The sequence below is a fragment of the Cherax quadricarinatus genome, chromosome 22, assembly GCF_038502225.1.
Source record: "Cherax quadricarinatus isolate ZL_2023a chromosome 22, ASM3850222v1, whole genome shotgun sequence".
NCBI lineage: Eukaryota > Metazoa > Arthropoda > Malacostraca > Decapoda > Parastacidae > Cherax > Cherax quadricarinatus.
In genome coordinates, this window is record NC_091313.1 from 22980574 (window position 1) to 22995573 (window position 15000).

At 41.9% G+C, this 15000-nt stretch overlaps 1 protein-coding gene across 1 annotated transcript in view; it reads right to left on the reverse strand.

The window, feature by feature from the left end:
• Positions 1 to 15000, reverse strand: part of LOC128689850 (carbonic anhydrase-related protein 10-like) — a 284325-nt gene that overhangs the window by 268065 nt on the left and 1260 nt on the right. The gene's annotated exons all lie outside the window — the stretch shown is intronic.

Below are 15000 nucleotides of genomic sequence, written 5' to 3' on the forward strand. Positions count from 1 at the left end.
GTTCCTCATTCCTGTGTAGTCCCCTTTCTTGTAGTTTGGCTTCATTCGTCCTGGCCTTCCTGCTTCTCCCTCCACTTGTAGCTCTACTGTGTATTCGAAGCTTAAAACCACATGGTCACTGGCCCCAAGGGGTCTTTCATATGTGATGTCCTCGATATCTGCACTACTCAAGGTGAATACTAAGTCTAGCCTTGCTGGTTCATCCTCTCCTCTCTCTCTTGTAGTGTCCCTTACGTGTTGGTACATGAAGTTTTCCAGTACCACCTCCATCATCTCAGCCCTCCATGTATCTTGGCCCCGATGCGGGTCCAAGTTCTCCCAATCGATCTCCTTGTGGTTAAACTCACCCATGATCAGGAGCTTTGCCCTGCATGCATGAGCTCTTCTGGCCACTCTAGCCAGTGTGTCAACCATCGCTCTATTGCTCTCGTCGTACTTTTCCTTGGCCTCCTGCTGTTCTGTGGTGGGTTATACATCACTGCTATTACCACCTTGGGACCTCCAGAGTGAAGCGTTCCTGCTATGTAATCACTTTCTTCTCCACTGTCTCCTCTCTCCAGCTCATCAAAATTCCAGCGATTTTTGATCAGCAATGCCACTCCTCCACCCCCCCTGTTCCCTCTGTCTTTCCTCAGGATTTGGTATCCCATTGGAAAGATGGCATCTGTTATCATACCTGTAAGCTTGGTTTCTGTGAGAGCTATGATGTCCGGTGATGCCTCTTTGACTCTTTCATGCCACTCCCACTTATTTGTTATACCATCAGCGTTTGTGTACCATACCTTCAGTTTCCTTTCCAACACTGTGGTTTGGGGGGCCTGTGAGGGTGGGAGTCCTGGTGGCATACTGTGGGATTCTGTAGCTCGGTGTTGGGTGGAGGCTGTGGGTATGGATTGTAGTGTGTGTTGGGATGGTGTGATAGGTTGTATGGTTCTGAGAATAGTTGTGTGTGTGCTTTCCCTTGCTGTTCTGTTCTGCTTTGACTGACCTCTGCTGGTTCCATCCTTGTCTCTTTTCCTAGCTCCTTTCGCTTTTTTTTTTTTTTTTTTTTTTTTTTTTTTTTTTTTTTTTTTTTTGTGTGTGTGTGTGTGTGTGTGTGTGTGTGTGTTTGTGTGTGTGTGTGAGTGTGTGTGTGTGTGTGTACTCACCTATTTGTACTCACCTATTTGTGGTTGCAGGGGTCGAGTCCTAGCTCCTGGCCCCGCCTCTTCACCGGTTGCTACTAGACCCTCTCTCTCCCCGCTCCATGAGCTTTATCAAACCTCGTCTTAAAACTGTGTATGGTTCCTGCCTCCACTACGTCACTTTCTAGGCTATTCCACTGCCTTACAACTCTATGACTGAAGAAATACTTCCTACTATCTCTCTGACTCATTTGTGTCTTCAACTTCCAATTGTGGCCTCTTGTTTCTGTGTCCCCTCCCTGGAACATCCTGTCCTTGTCCACCTTGTCTATTCCACGCAGTATTTTATATGTCGTTATCATGTCTCCCCTGACCCTCCTGTCCTCCAGTGTCGTCAGGCCGATTTCCCTTAATCTTTCTTCATAGGACATTCCCCTTAGCTCTGGAACTAACCTTGTTGCAAACCTTTGTACTTTCTCTAGTTTCTTGACGTGCTTTATCAAGTGCGGGTTCCAAACAGGTGCTGCATACTCCAGTATGGGCCTGACATACACGGTGTACAGTGTCTTGAATGATTCCTTACTAAGGTGTCGGAATGCTGTTCTCAGGTTTGCCAGGCGCCCATATGCTGCAGCAGTTATCTGATTGATGTGTGCTTCCGGAGACATGCTCGGTGTTATACTCACCCCAAGATCTTTCTCCTTGAGTGAGGTTTGCAGTCTTTGGCCACCTAGCCTATACTCTGTCTGTGGTCTTCTGTGCCCTTCCCCTATCTTCATGACTTTGCATTTGGCAGGATTAAATTCGAGAAGCCATTTGCTGGACCAGGTGTCCAGTCTGTCCAGGTCTCTTTGAAGTCCTGCCTGGTCCTCATCAGATTTAATTCTCCTCATTAACTTCACATCATCTGCAAACAGGGACACTTCTGAGTCTAACCCTTCCGTCATGTCGTTCACATATACCAAAAATAGCACTGGTCCTAGGACCGACCCCTGTGGGACCCCGCTCGTCACAGGTGCCCACTGTGATACATCATTACGTACCATGACTCGTTGTTGCCTCCCTGTCAGGTATTCTCTGATCCATTGCAGTGCTCTTCCTGTTATATGCGCCTGATGCTCTAGCTTCTGCACTAATCTCTTGTGAGGAACTGTGTCAAAGGCCTTCTTGCAGTCCAAGAAGATGCAATCAACCCACCCCTCTCTCTCTTGTCTTACTTCTGTTATTTTATCGTAAAACTCCAGAAGGTTTGTGACACAGGATTTGCCTTCCGTGAATCCGTGCTGGTTGGCATTTATACTCCTGTTCCGTTCCAGGTGCTCCACCACTCTCCTCCTGATAATCTTCTCCATAATTTTGCATACTATACACGTCAATGACACAGGTCTATAGTTTAGTGCCTCTTTTCTGTCTCCTTTTTTGAAAATGGGAACTACATTTGCCGTCTTCCATACCTCAGGTAGTTGCCCAGTTTCCAGGGATGTGTTGAAGATTGTGGTAAGTGGTACGCACAACATATTTGCTCCCTCTCTAAGGACCCATGGAGAGATGTTGTCCGGTCCCATTGCCTTTGAGGTATCGATGTCCCTTAGCAGTTTCTTCACCTCCTCCTCATCTGTATGTATGTCGTCCAACACTTGTTGGTGTATTCCTTGTTGGTGTCCCCATCTGGTCTGTCCCCCCAGAGTCCTTCCTGTCTCTACTGTAAATACTTCCTTAAATCTCGTGTTGAGCTCCTCACATACCTCTTGATCGTTTCTTGTGAGTTCTCCACCTTCTTTCCTCAGCCTTATCACCTGGTCCTTGACTGTTGTCTTCCTCCTAATGTGGCTATACAGCAGTTTCGGGTCAGATTTGACTTTCGATGCTATGTCGTTTTCATACTGTCGCTGGGCCTCCCTCCTTATCTGCGCATACTCGTTTCTGGCTCTTCTACTAATCTCCTTGTTTTCCTGGGTCCTATGCCTCCTGTACCTTTTCCATTCTCTGTTGCACTTAGTTTTTGCCTCCCTACACCTTCGGGTAAACCAAGGACTCGTTTTGGTCTTCCTATTATTTCTGTTTCCCTTGGGAACAAAACTTTCCTCTGCCTCCTTGCACTTTGTTGCCACATATTCCATCATCTCGTTTACTGATTTTCCTACCATTTCTCTGTCCCACTGAACCTCCTGCAGGAAGTTTCTCATACCTGTGTAGTCCCCCCTTTTATAGTTTGGCCTGTCCCCTTCAGTTCCTGTTACCTTCTCCACTTGTAACTCTACTATATAGTCAAAACTCAGAACCACATGATCGCTAGCTCCAAGGGGCCTTTCGTAAGTGATGTCCTCGATGTCTGAACTGCTCAGGGTGAACACAAGATCCAGTCTTGCTGGCTCATCCTCCCCTCTCTCTCTGGTTGTGTCCCTGACATGTTGATGCATGAGGTTTTCAAGTACCACATCCATCATCTTGGCTCTCCATGTTTCGGGACCCCCATGTGGCTCCAAGTTTTCCCAGTCGATCTGTGTGTGTGTGTGTGTGTGTGTTTGTGTGTGTGTGTGTGTGTTTGTGTGTGAGTGTGTGTGTGTGTGTGTGTGTGTGTGTGTGTGTGTGTGTGTGTGTGTGTGTGTGTGTGTGTGTGTGTGTAAACGTGTGTGTGTGTGTTTGTATATATGTTATTTATTTATTTATTTATTTATATATTTTTGTGTGTGTGCATAAGTCCTTCTGTTTGGAGTTGTGTTTAAAAGTGTTTATATTTTTATAAATACATGAAAATTCTCAAATCTTGTTGACTGGGTCCATCATTATTGACTGACGTCTGTACCACTGTGAAAAAATAGCTAAGAGGCAAATGATGGTAAATGTGCTTCCTTCTTTGTTCTAGTGGGCCCTAATAGGAAACTGCGGAGCAGAAGAGTCAATGAATCAGAGGTGGATGAAGCAGACTTGGTCTTACCTGCTGGATCACCAGTACCAGTTTACATTCGTGCCTAACCAGAGTTCTGTGTCTATTATTTTTTTCCTCGACACGCCTTTTTTTGTGCCTTATAAAAGGAGGACAGAAGGATGATATTTATCAATGTATCCGTATAAAGTATTGTCGACGACAGTAAAGAAAAGACACATATTGAAGAACAAAACTTTTATTGAGACAACGTTTCGCTCTGTCTAGCGCTATACCATGTCATGACTTAACAACACTGAAGGAAATTTTGTCCTAATAATGATCTGTGTCTTTCATTCAGCATTAACATTATTCACAAATCCCTCTACCGCCTTGTTTTCTGAACACCCCTTCCCCCTACCCCCAAAAAAGCATTACCAATATCTTCCAACTGAATCAAAAGAAATGATTAACTCTGGTGCCACAGAATTTCTGCTGGATGACATCAGGAGAAACAGCGAGCATAGAGAGAATATAGGCCTCTCCCTAAACCCCTCCAGATGTGAACTAGTGAGCTCCGACCAAGACACCATTGATCAAGTCACAGCTGGCTTGTCAGGGGAGCAAGTCATTAGTCCCGCCGACAGTGTTCTCCTCTTCGCTTCATTAGGGTCTTCTCCCATCAACAACAGAGTAGGGGAAAAAGATCTTTAGCCTTACAAAAAGGAAGATTTTATAGGAAATACTGATGTTCATAATGCCTTCTACCTGCCTACTGAATGTCACCAGCCCCAAACCGAGTTACGACATCCTCAAAGTGCATTCAAAAGGGTTAGAGGCCTTTTTCTGGATATCTCAGAGAGTAGAAAACACACTTCCAGTCATATTTGATGGACTAATCATGCATACGGCTTCTCGAATTACCTTGCGACTTCTCTTTTCCACAGCATCTGAACTAGTAAAGTAAATTCTACCATACCAGAACATTTAGATAATTCAGCAGGAGGTAGGTGATCCCAGCTCCAGTAGTGACACCAGTGTGTGGGTTGCTGTCACAGCTCTGAGACCAAGACCAGTTGCAGTGCTGGCCCACAAACAATCCAGGTGCAATAACTCCAACACGGAAGAGATTGTTACAGTTATTCTCAAAATGAAAGTTTCTCGAAGATCTCCGACCTCTCAGCTGTGAGTGTGCATCACTCTGATGACTTCCTTTTAATGGTTCCTATCTTTGCACCTAGCACAGGTCTGAACCTACAGCTCTGCGCTCTGAAGTTAGCTGCTCTTCACCACGTTCAACCTTTTACATTGAATCCAAGTTTATTTCCGGCAAACTGTTTGCTAATAAATAGTGTCTGCATAGTCTGAACTTTGCTAGTTTTAATGAATGGCATATACGACCCAGTGAAGTCAACGATATTAATAAAAGTTTCCTCAATAGAGCTCAGTGACCAGCCCAGAGAGCCCCTTGATCCATATTGTCTTGTAACTAAAATACTCCAACTAGTTGTTCCGAACACATTATATCCCCTGGAGAAATGGTAAATACTTGATGATAGTTGGCACACGTTTCCCCAGAGAATTACTTTCCAGGATCATTGAAATTACTAGTTTCAATGATTGTCACATTACATTTGCAGCGTCTGCGTCGGGTAATACCTTGATGAGACTCGCATAATATTGTTAGCACAAACTATTACTAACTGTCATATGCAGCGAAAAAAAATATATAATTCAGGTTTGATTTTAGGTACTTTTCGTTAGAGCATGAACTTGACACACGGTCAAATTATAGAAGATGCAATTATCACAAACTGAGCCACCTTGTAGGTGATACCTAGCAGGTGGTACCTGACAGGTGGTATATGGTATGGTCGGGTTGTCATGGCTGAGGCTCTGGGTCGGAGGGTAACGGGTTCAGTCTTCACCTGCAACTAAAAAATTAAAGATAAAATATGCAAAAGGTATCTTCCAGAGGGTAGGTATGTTGGTTACGCTGATGTGAGCAGAGATGGTCACTGATCTAGTGTGTATTATGTTTGTTAATCTCTGTAATCACTACTTCTGCTAGTATATCTGATGATGTGTTACACGAAAGTTCTTTATGCCAACTACTTTCTTCTCTCATGTGATGAAATTAAGGCTTATATGTCTGTACATAGGTATGCATGTATATATATATATATATGTATATATATATATATATATATATATGTGTGTGTTATAGGTAGTAGGTTGGTAGACAGCAACCGCCCAGGGAGGTACTACCGTCCTGCCAAGTGAGTGTAAAACGAAAGCCTGTAATTGTTTTACATGATGGTAGGATTGCTGGTGTCCTTTTTTCTGTCTCATGAACATGCAAGATTTCAGGTACGTCTTGCTACTTCTACTTACACTTAGGTCACACTACACATACATGTACAAGCACATATATACACACCCCTCTGGGTTTTCTTCTATTTTCTTTCTAGTTCTTATTCTTGTTTATTTCCTCTTATCTCCATGGGGAAGTGGAACAGAATTCTTCCTCCGTAAGCCATGCGTGTTGTAAGAGGCAACTAAAATGCCGGGAGCAAGGGGCTAGTAACCTCTTCTCCTGTATATATTACTAAATGTAAAAGGAGAAACTTTCGTTTTTCCTTTTGGGCCACCCCGCCTCGGTGGGATACGGCCGGTGTGTTGAAAGAAAGATATATGTGTGTGTGTGTGTGTGTGTGTGTGTGTGTGTGTGTGTGTGTGTATATTTACATATGTGTGTATGTATACAATCTCAAGATAAGTCTTAATGAATGACTATCAAAGAAGAAACAAAAGAATGTACGGGGACTTAAACATTGTCCTGCTACTCATATGAACAACGGTTTCAGTCCCCGTCCAGCCTTCTCTTTATTCATGTAGGTAGAGATGTATATGCAGTGCTACAAGTACCGGAATACTGAAGCCTCACATACTCCTGCCATATAATACATCAAAATTTACGAAAACATTAATGAGGATAAAAGCACTTCAAGCTTCCTTGAACATGTAAATAACCCACGTTGGTGTCTTGCATTATATAAAAATGCTCTGCTACACTATGCATGGCCACTCTAAGAGATATTTCAAAGAGGCAAGAAAATTTGCATCAACCGTAAATTTGTAAGAAAATTAAACCTACATTTGCGTTGCTGTGAGTGAAAATGTGTATATCATTGTTGTGACAACAAGAAGCAAGCACAACAATTATTGGAATTCTATTAATACAGTATTGATTATCCAGTCTATTACTACAACATTGATTATCTAGTATATCGATAATCTTTGACCCTTTGGCGGTCCAAACATTATTTACAACCTCGGGGAATATTAGTTCCGTCCAGGATAATGATTTAAAACACAAAATACGCACTGTGTTCTCACGACATGCCAGATATAAATTCAGGGAGAAAATGAAAATAATAGGTCGGTGAAGATGTGGGTTGGGAGAGACGTGTGTTTAGATACGTGTTGGAGAGATATTAGGATATGTTGTAGGATAAAGTGTGTTAGAATATGTGCTAGAGGAAGATGTGAGAGTTTCTGGAAATTGTCAGGATACATCTTGGGAAAACTTTCTTGAGGGAAGGTGCTGGAGAAATCTGTTGGGATACGTGTTGGAGAAGCCTGTGTGTGGATGCGCGTTGGAGAAGCGTTTGTCAGGATACGTGTTTGTGAACCGTTTTATAAAAGATGTTAGAGAAACGTTTTTTACTAATACGTGTTGAAGAACTTATTTTTACAATACGTATCGGAGAAACGTGCGCTAGGACAGGTACTGGAGGTAGAAACGTGTATTTAGGAAAGGCGTAGATTAAACGTACCTCAGGAAACATGGTACCTAACAAGGAGTCGTCACTCCAGCGTGATTATGTTGTCCTCACCTGGCATTGCTAAGTACTGATAAAAGAAGACAGTAGAAAATGTACCTAACGACTGAAAGCTGTGATCGTAGTGGACACAGAGCACAGGATAACAGGTGAAGACGGGGAAAGGGATCTCAGGTGATCTTTTCAAAACAGAGAACTAAAACAGTAGAAGTTTAAAGATACGAGGGAACACGGATCTCAAAATTAAAAACCATGCGTAATGGAAAACAAAAAACAAAAATATAATGGGAATACCTTCCGGGATGTCGATGAGACACACCTAAACTAGTTACAGATTAGTACGTAAGTATGAAGACAATTCGCAGAACTTGCAATTACTGGGGCAACATATCGCTCAAATCATTTGGCATTCAAATTCACAGGTGTGATACAGAGGAGACATAATTTTTTCCGTGCCACCGGTGAGAAGGACACGAGGCCATAAATTTACACCAAACAAGACACAATGGAGATGGGATAATGGAAAATATGTCTTCACCAATGGATTGATTGTGGACTCAAATCAGAGAAGAAATATTGTGGCAAGGATACTGAGAATTTAAAAGAAAATTGTATAGCGGTAGATTGGACATTATGAAGATGAACTTCATTTCTGAGGATGTGTGTGTGTGTGTATATATATATATATAAATATATATATATATATATATATATATATATATATATATATATATATATATATATATATATATATATATATATATATATATATATACATATATAAAGCGAGAGAGAGAGAGAGAGAGAGAGAGAGAGAGAAAGGTACTTCATGGAAAACTCAGGATCAGAATAAGTATTCACACACACACACACACACACACACACACACACACACACACACACACACACACACACACACACACACACACACACTCTCAAGTCACACATTTTCGCATATATATTCCGTAGAGAACTCGGCTCTGTATCATCAAAAAAGGAAAAAAATCATCATTCACAAGAACATCATCATCCTACCAGCAGCATCATCATGCATCTTATCGTCACCAAGTGCATCATCTTCCACACTATAATCATCCACATCAACAACATCAACAACCATATCATCATAAACACAATCTTAAGCACCATCATTATCCACACTATCATATACACCATCATCAACTCTGCCTTCATCATCATTATCAGCAACTAAATATAGAAATAATATTAACATTCAATTAGCAAGTCTGGTCACGTCTGCTTGGTCCAGCAACAAGGTTTCTTTGTGCCGTCTAGTGCCGTAATAACGACGTCGCTTTCCAAACGCTTTGTAATTACACTACAAGACAGAACACTGCTGTGTCTGACAGAACACAGCTGTGTCTGATGACACAGCAACACCATGGAATCTTGGTACAGAGGATATCAGTTAATCTCTGCCCTTGATCATGGTGCATGACGTTTTTCCACTAGTGGGTCCCGCCCACTTCTGACGATGCCTTCAATTGCTGTACCTCTCCACTGATTCCAGTATATAGGGCTTCTTCCTCATTCATTAAGGTTAAGGGGCTGAACACCTTCTATCAAGGCAGTGGCAAGAACACCTCAAAATTACCTCTCCACTCCTGTCACTCTGAATTGTCCCTTGGTTTCTGTTCAAAGAGCTGAAAGTTTTGTAAGGTGATATTACAAGGATACACTCCGAGGAAATATTTCTATTTTCATTGCTTCAGTCCAAAGCTGTAACCAAGGTGGGGGGAACTGCATGCTGTCAAAGGGTATCGCATCCCTCGACCTACGCCATTCGCTTTTCAATGTTTACTTAGTACGGCTGCCCACCTCCTGGAAAATTGCATAGTACCATGTGACGTTTCTTTATTTACCTCTGCAGTTCGACCCTGTGTGTCTCTCCCTCTCTCTCTCTGGGAGATCTGTCTAGCATCTAGCTATCTCAGTGATGAATCTAATCTCTAACTCTATGTAAGGGGGATCTAGTCTAGGTGACTGGCTCTATGGAAGAGGAATCTAGTAGCTAGTTAGCTCCCTAGCAGAGCAGTCAGCTTCTAACACTCTTCATGACCCATCCGTCTCTGTCTGTCTGTCTGTCCGTCTGTCTGTCTGTCTGTCTGTCTCTCCATTACGCCACACAGTATCCGAAAACTTCTCTGTTCCTCTAATTTCCCCACTGCGCCTGCTCTGTGTATGTGTGTGCGTGTTTATGTGTTTGTGTGTTTGTGTGTTTGTGTGTGTGTGTGTGTACTCACCTATTTCACCTATTTGTGGTTGCAGGGGTCGAGTCTTAGCTCCTGGCCCCGCCTATTCACCGGTTGCTACTGGGCCCTCTCTCTCCCCGCTCCATGAGCTTTATCAAACCTCGTCTTAAAACTGTGTATGGTTCCTGCCTCCACTACGTCATTTTCTAGGCTATTCCACTGCCTTACAACTCTATGACTGAAGAAATACTTCCTAATATCTCTCTGACTCATTTGTGTCTTCAACTTCCAATTGTGGCCTCTTGTTTCTGTGTCCCCTCCCTTTAACATCCTGTCTTTGTCCACCTTGTGTGTGTGTGTGTGTGTGTGTGTGTGTGTGTGTGTGTGTGTGTGTGTGTGTGTGTGTGTATGCGCTTGTGTGTGTGTTCCTCCCTGCGCCCTTAAACGCTCACTTAACGTTAGTGCACCACAAGAGGTGACCACACTCTCCCCACCCTAACATATTACTCATATAACTGTCCCCACGGCGCCTCAGTAAACGTCTCCCAGGGTTGGAAATTTGCGTACATAATTTGAGCACACGGTGGCATAGTCCTGCCGTGTAAACTCTAATAACAGAGGTGTGTGGTGGGTTAATATCCAGGCCCACTTTGGCAAGCAACAATTTTCCCAGGCAGCTAAAGTCACACTAAAAATGGCTGAAGTTGATACCTTGCCTGCTTTAAGCGCTACAGAAGTAGAGTTCACAGAGCTACACGCTAAAGTAGTGTTTTGTAGTGCGTCTCTGCACGCTACACAGGGTTGCAGTGGCGCACTACACAACACTACATGATACAGTAACACACTACACAACAATACAGTAACACACTACACAACACTACAGTAACACACTACATAACACTACAGTAACATACTACACAACACTACAACAATACAGTACCACAACACTAAAACAACACACTACACAAGACTCTACACTAACACACTACACAACACAACAGCAACACTCTACACAACACTACAGGAACACACTACACACCACTACAGTACCACACTACACAACACTACAGTAACACACTAAACAACACTACAATAACAGAGTACACAATACTACAGCAATACACTACCACAACACTACAGTAACACACTACACAACACTACAGTAACACACTACACAAAACTGCAGTAAAATACTACAAAACACTACAGCAATACACTACACAGCACTACAGTAACACACTACACAACACTACAGCAACACACTGCAGCAACATACTACCACAACACTACAGTAACATACTGCTAAACACCAATAGCAACACAATACACAACACTAATGCCAACACACTACGCAATACTACTTAACACTAATACCAACACACTACACAGCAGTACAGTAACACACTACACAGCAGTACAGTAACACACTACACAGCAGTACAGTAACACACTACACAGCAGTACAGTAACACACTACACAGCAGTACAGTAACACACTACACAGCAGTACAGTAACACACTACACAGCAGTACAGTAACACACTACACAGCAGTACAGTAACACACTACACAGCAGTACAGTAACACACTACACAGCAGTACAGTAACACACTACACAGCAGTACAGTAACACACTCCAAACCACTGCAGTAATACACAGTTCAATATTAATAACAACAAACTACACAACACAAATAACGATACACAACTCAACACTAACAGCAACACGCTACGCAACACTAACAGCAACAGACTACATAACACGACAGTATCACGCTACACAAGACTAATACCAAAACTACAGTAACACCCTACACGACACTACAGCAACACACTACAGTGACACACTACACAACACTACAGTAACACACTACACAACACTACAACAACACACTCTACAACACTACAGCAACGCACTACAGCAACACACTACACAACACTACAGTAATACGCTACACAACACTACAGCAACAGACGACACAACACTACAGTAACACGCTACACAACACTACAGTAACATGTTACACAACACTACAGCAACACAGTACACAACACTACAGTAACACACTACAGCAACACACTAAAATAACACACTACACAACACTACAACAACAATAACATGCTACACAACACTATAACAACACACTACACAAAACTACAGTAACACGCTAAACAACCCTACAGCAACACACTGCACAATACTACAGCAACACACAACACAATACTACAGCAACACACTACACAATACTACAGCAACACACTACACAATACTACAATGACACACTACACAACACTACAGCAACACACTACACAATACTACAGTAGCACACTACACAACACTACAGCAACACACTACACAATACTACAGCAACACACTACACAATACTACAATAACACACTACACAACACTACAATGACACACTACACAACACTACAGTAACACACTACCCAACGCGACAACACACTACACAACACTAAAGTGACACTACACAATACTACAGCAACACACTACACAAAACTACAATAACACACTACACAACACTACAATGACACACTACACAACACTACAGTAACACACTACCCAACGCGACAACACACTACACAACACTAAAGTGACACTACACAATACTACAACAACACACTACACAATGCTACAACAACACACTACACAATGCTACAACACACTACACAACGCTACAACAACACACTACACAACGCTACAACAACACACTACACAATGCTACAACACACTACACAACGCTACAACAACACACTACACAACGCTACAACACACTACACAACGCTACAACAACACTATACAACGCTACAACAACACACTACACAACCCTACAACACACTATACAACGCTACAACAACACACTATATAACGCTACAACAACACACTACACAACGCTACAACAACACAATATACAACGCTACAACAACACACTATACAACGCTACAACAACACACTATACAACGCTACAACAACACACTACTCAACGCTACAACAACACACTACACAACGCTACAACAACACACTACACAACGCTACAACAACACACTACACAACGCTACAACAACACACCACACAACGCTACAACAACACACTATACAACGCTACAACAACACACTACACAACGCTACAACAACACACTACACAACGCTACAACAACACACTATACAACGCTACAACAACACACTATACAACGCTACAACAACACACTACACAACGCTACAGCAACACACTACACAATACTAAGCAACACACTACACAACGCTACAACAACACATTACACAACACTACAACAACACACTACACAACGCTACAACAACACACTACACAATACTAAGCAACACACTACACAACGCTACAACAACACACTACACAACCCTACAACAACACACTACACAACGCTACAACAACACACTACACAACGCTACAACAACACACTACACAACGCTACAACAACACACTACACAACGCTACAACAACACACTACACAACGCTACAACAACACACTACACAACGCTACAACAACACACTACACAACGCTACAACAACACACTATACAACGCTACAACAACACACTACACAACGCTACAACAACACACCACACAACGCTACAACAACACACTATACAACGCTACAACAACACACTACACAACGCTACAACAACACACTACACAACGCTACAACAACACACTATACAACGCTACAACAACACACTATACAACGCTACAACAACACACTACACAACGCTACAGCAACACACTACACAATACTAAGCAACACACTACACAACGCTACAACAACACATTACACAACACTACAACAACACACTACACAACGCTACAACAACACACTACACAATACTAAGCAACACACTACACAACGCTACAACAACACACTACACAACCCTACAACAACACACTACACAACGCTACAACAACACACTACACAACGCTACAACAACACACTACACAACGCTACAACACACTACACAACGCTACAACAACACACTACACAACGCTACAACAACACATTACACAACCCTACAACAACACACTACACAACGCTACAACAACACATTACACAACACTACAACAACACACTACACAACGCTACAACAACACACTACACAATACTAAGCAACACACTACACAACGCTACAACAACACACTACACAACGCTACAACAACACACTACACAACGCTACAACAACACACTACACAACGCTACAACACACTACACAACGCTACAACAACACACTACACAACGCTACAACAACACACTACACAACGCTACAACAACACACTACACAACGCTACAACAACACACTACACAACGCTACAACAACACACTACACAACGCTACAACAACACACTACACAACGCTACAACAACACACTACACAACGCTACAACAACACACTACACAACGCTACAGAAAATAATATAACAGTAACATATCAATAAATTTCCATGAAATTTTAACGTCATTGCTGTACTAAAAAATTCTAAATACGAAACGTTTCTTTATCAAAAATTTCAGAAATACTGACTATCATGTATATAAGATCCTATGAATACAATATTTTATGTATAACAAAATAGATAAAGACTAAATGAAAATTTCAGCAGAACATATAACATTACAGTTTTCCAAGAGTCAAATGTCTTATATATTTTAATAAGTGATTTTAATCATCCTTAAATTGTCAAAAATGAAAAAAAAACTTTTGTTTGCAAATCAGAGGTTAAAAAATGGTCTTAGTTTTAGAAAAGTAGTGATTGCAACCTCAATATAAGTCCAGGACTTTACATACTAGATACATTCGTAATTTATCAAATTTGTGAGTTTTTTTTTTGTCCCACAATGCTCAATAATAGTCCACATTGAGACGGAAACTCAGAAGATTAATTGATGTTCATATCTGGATCTATTTCTGG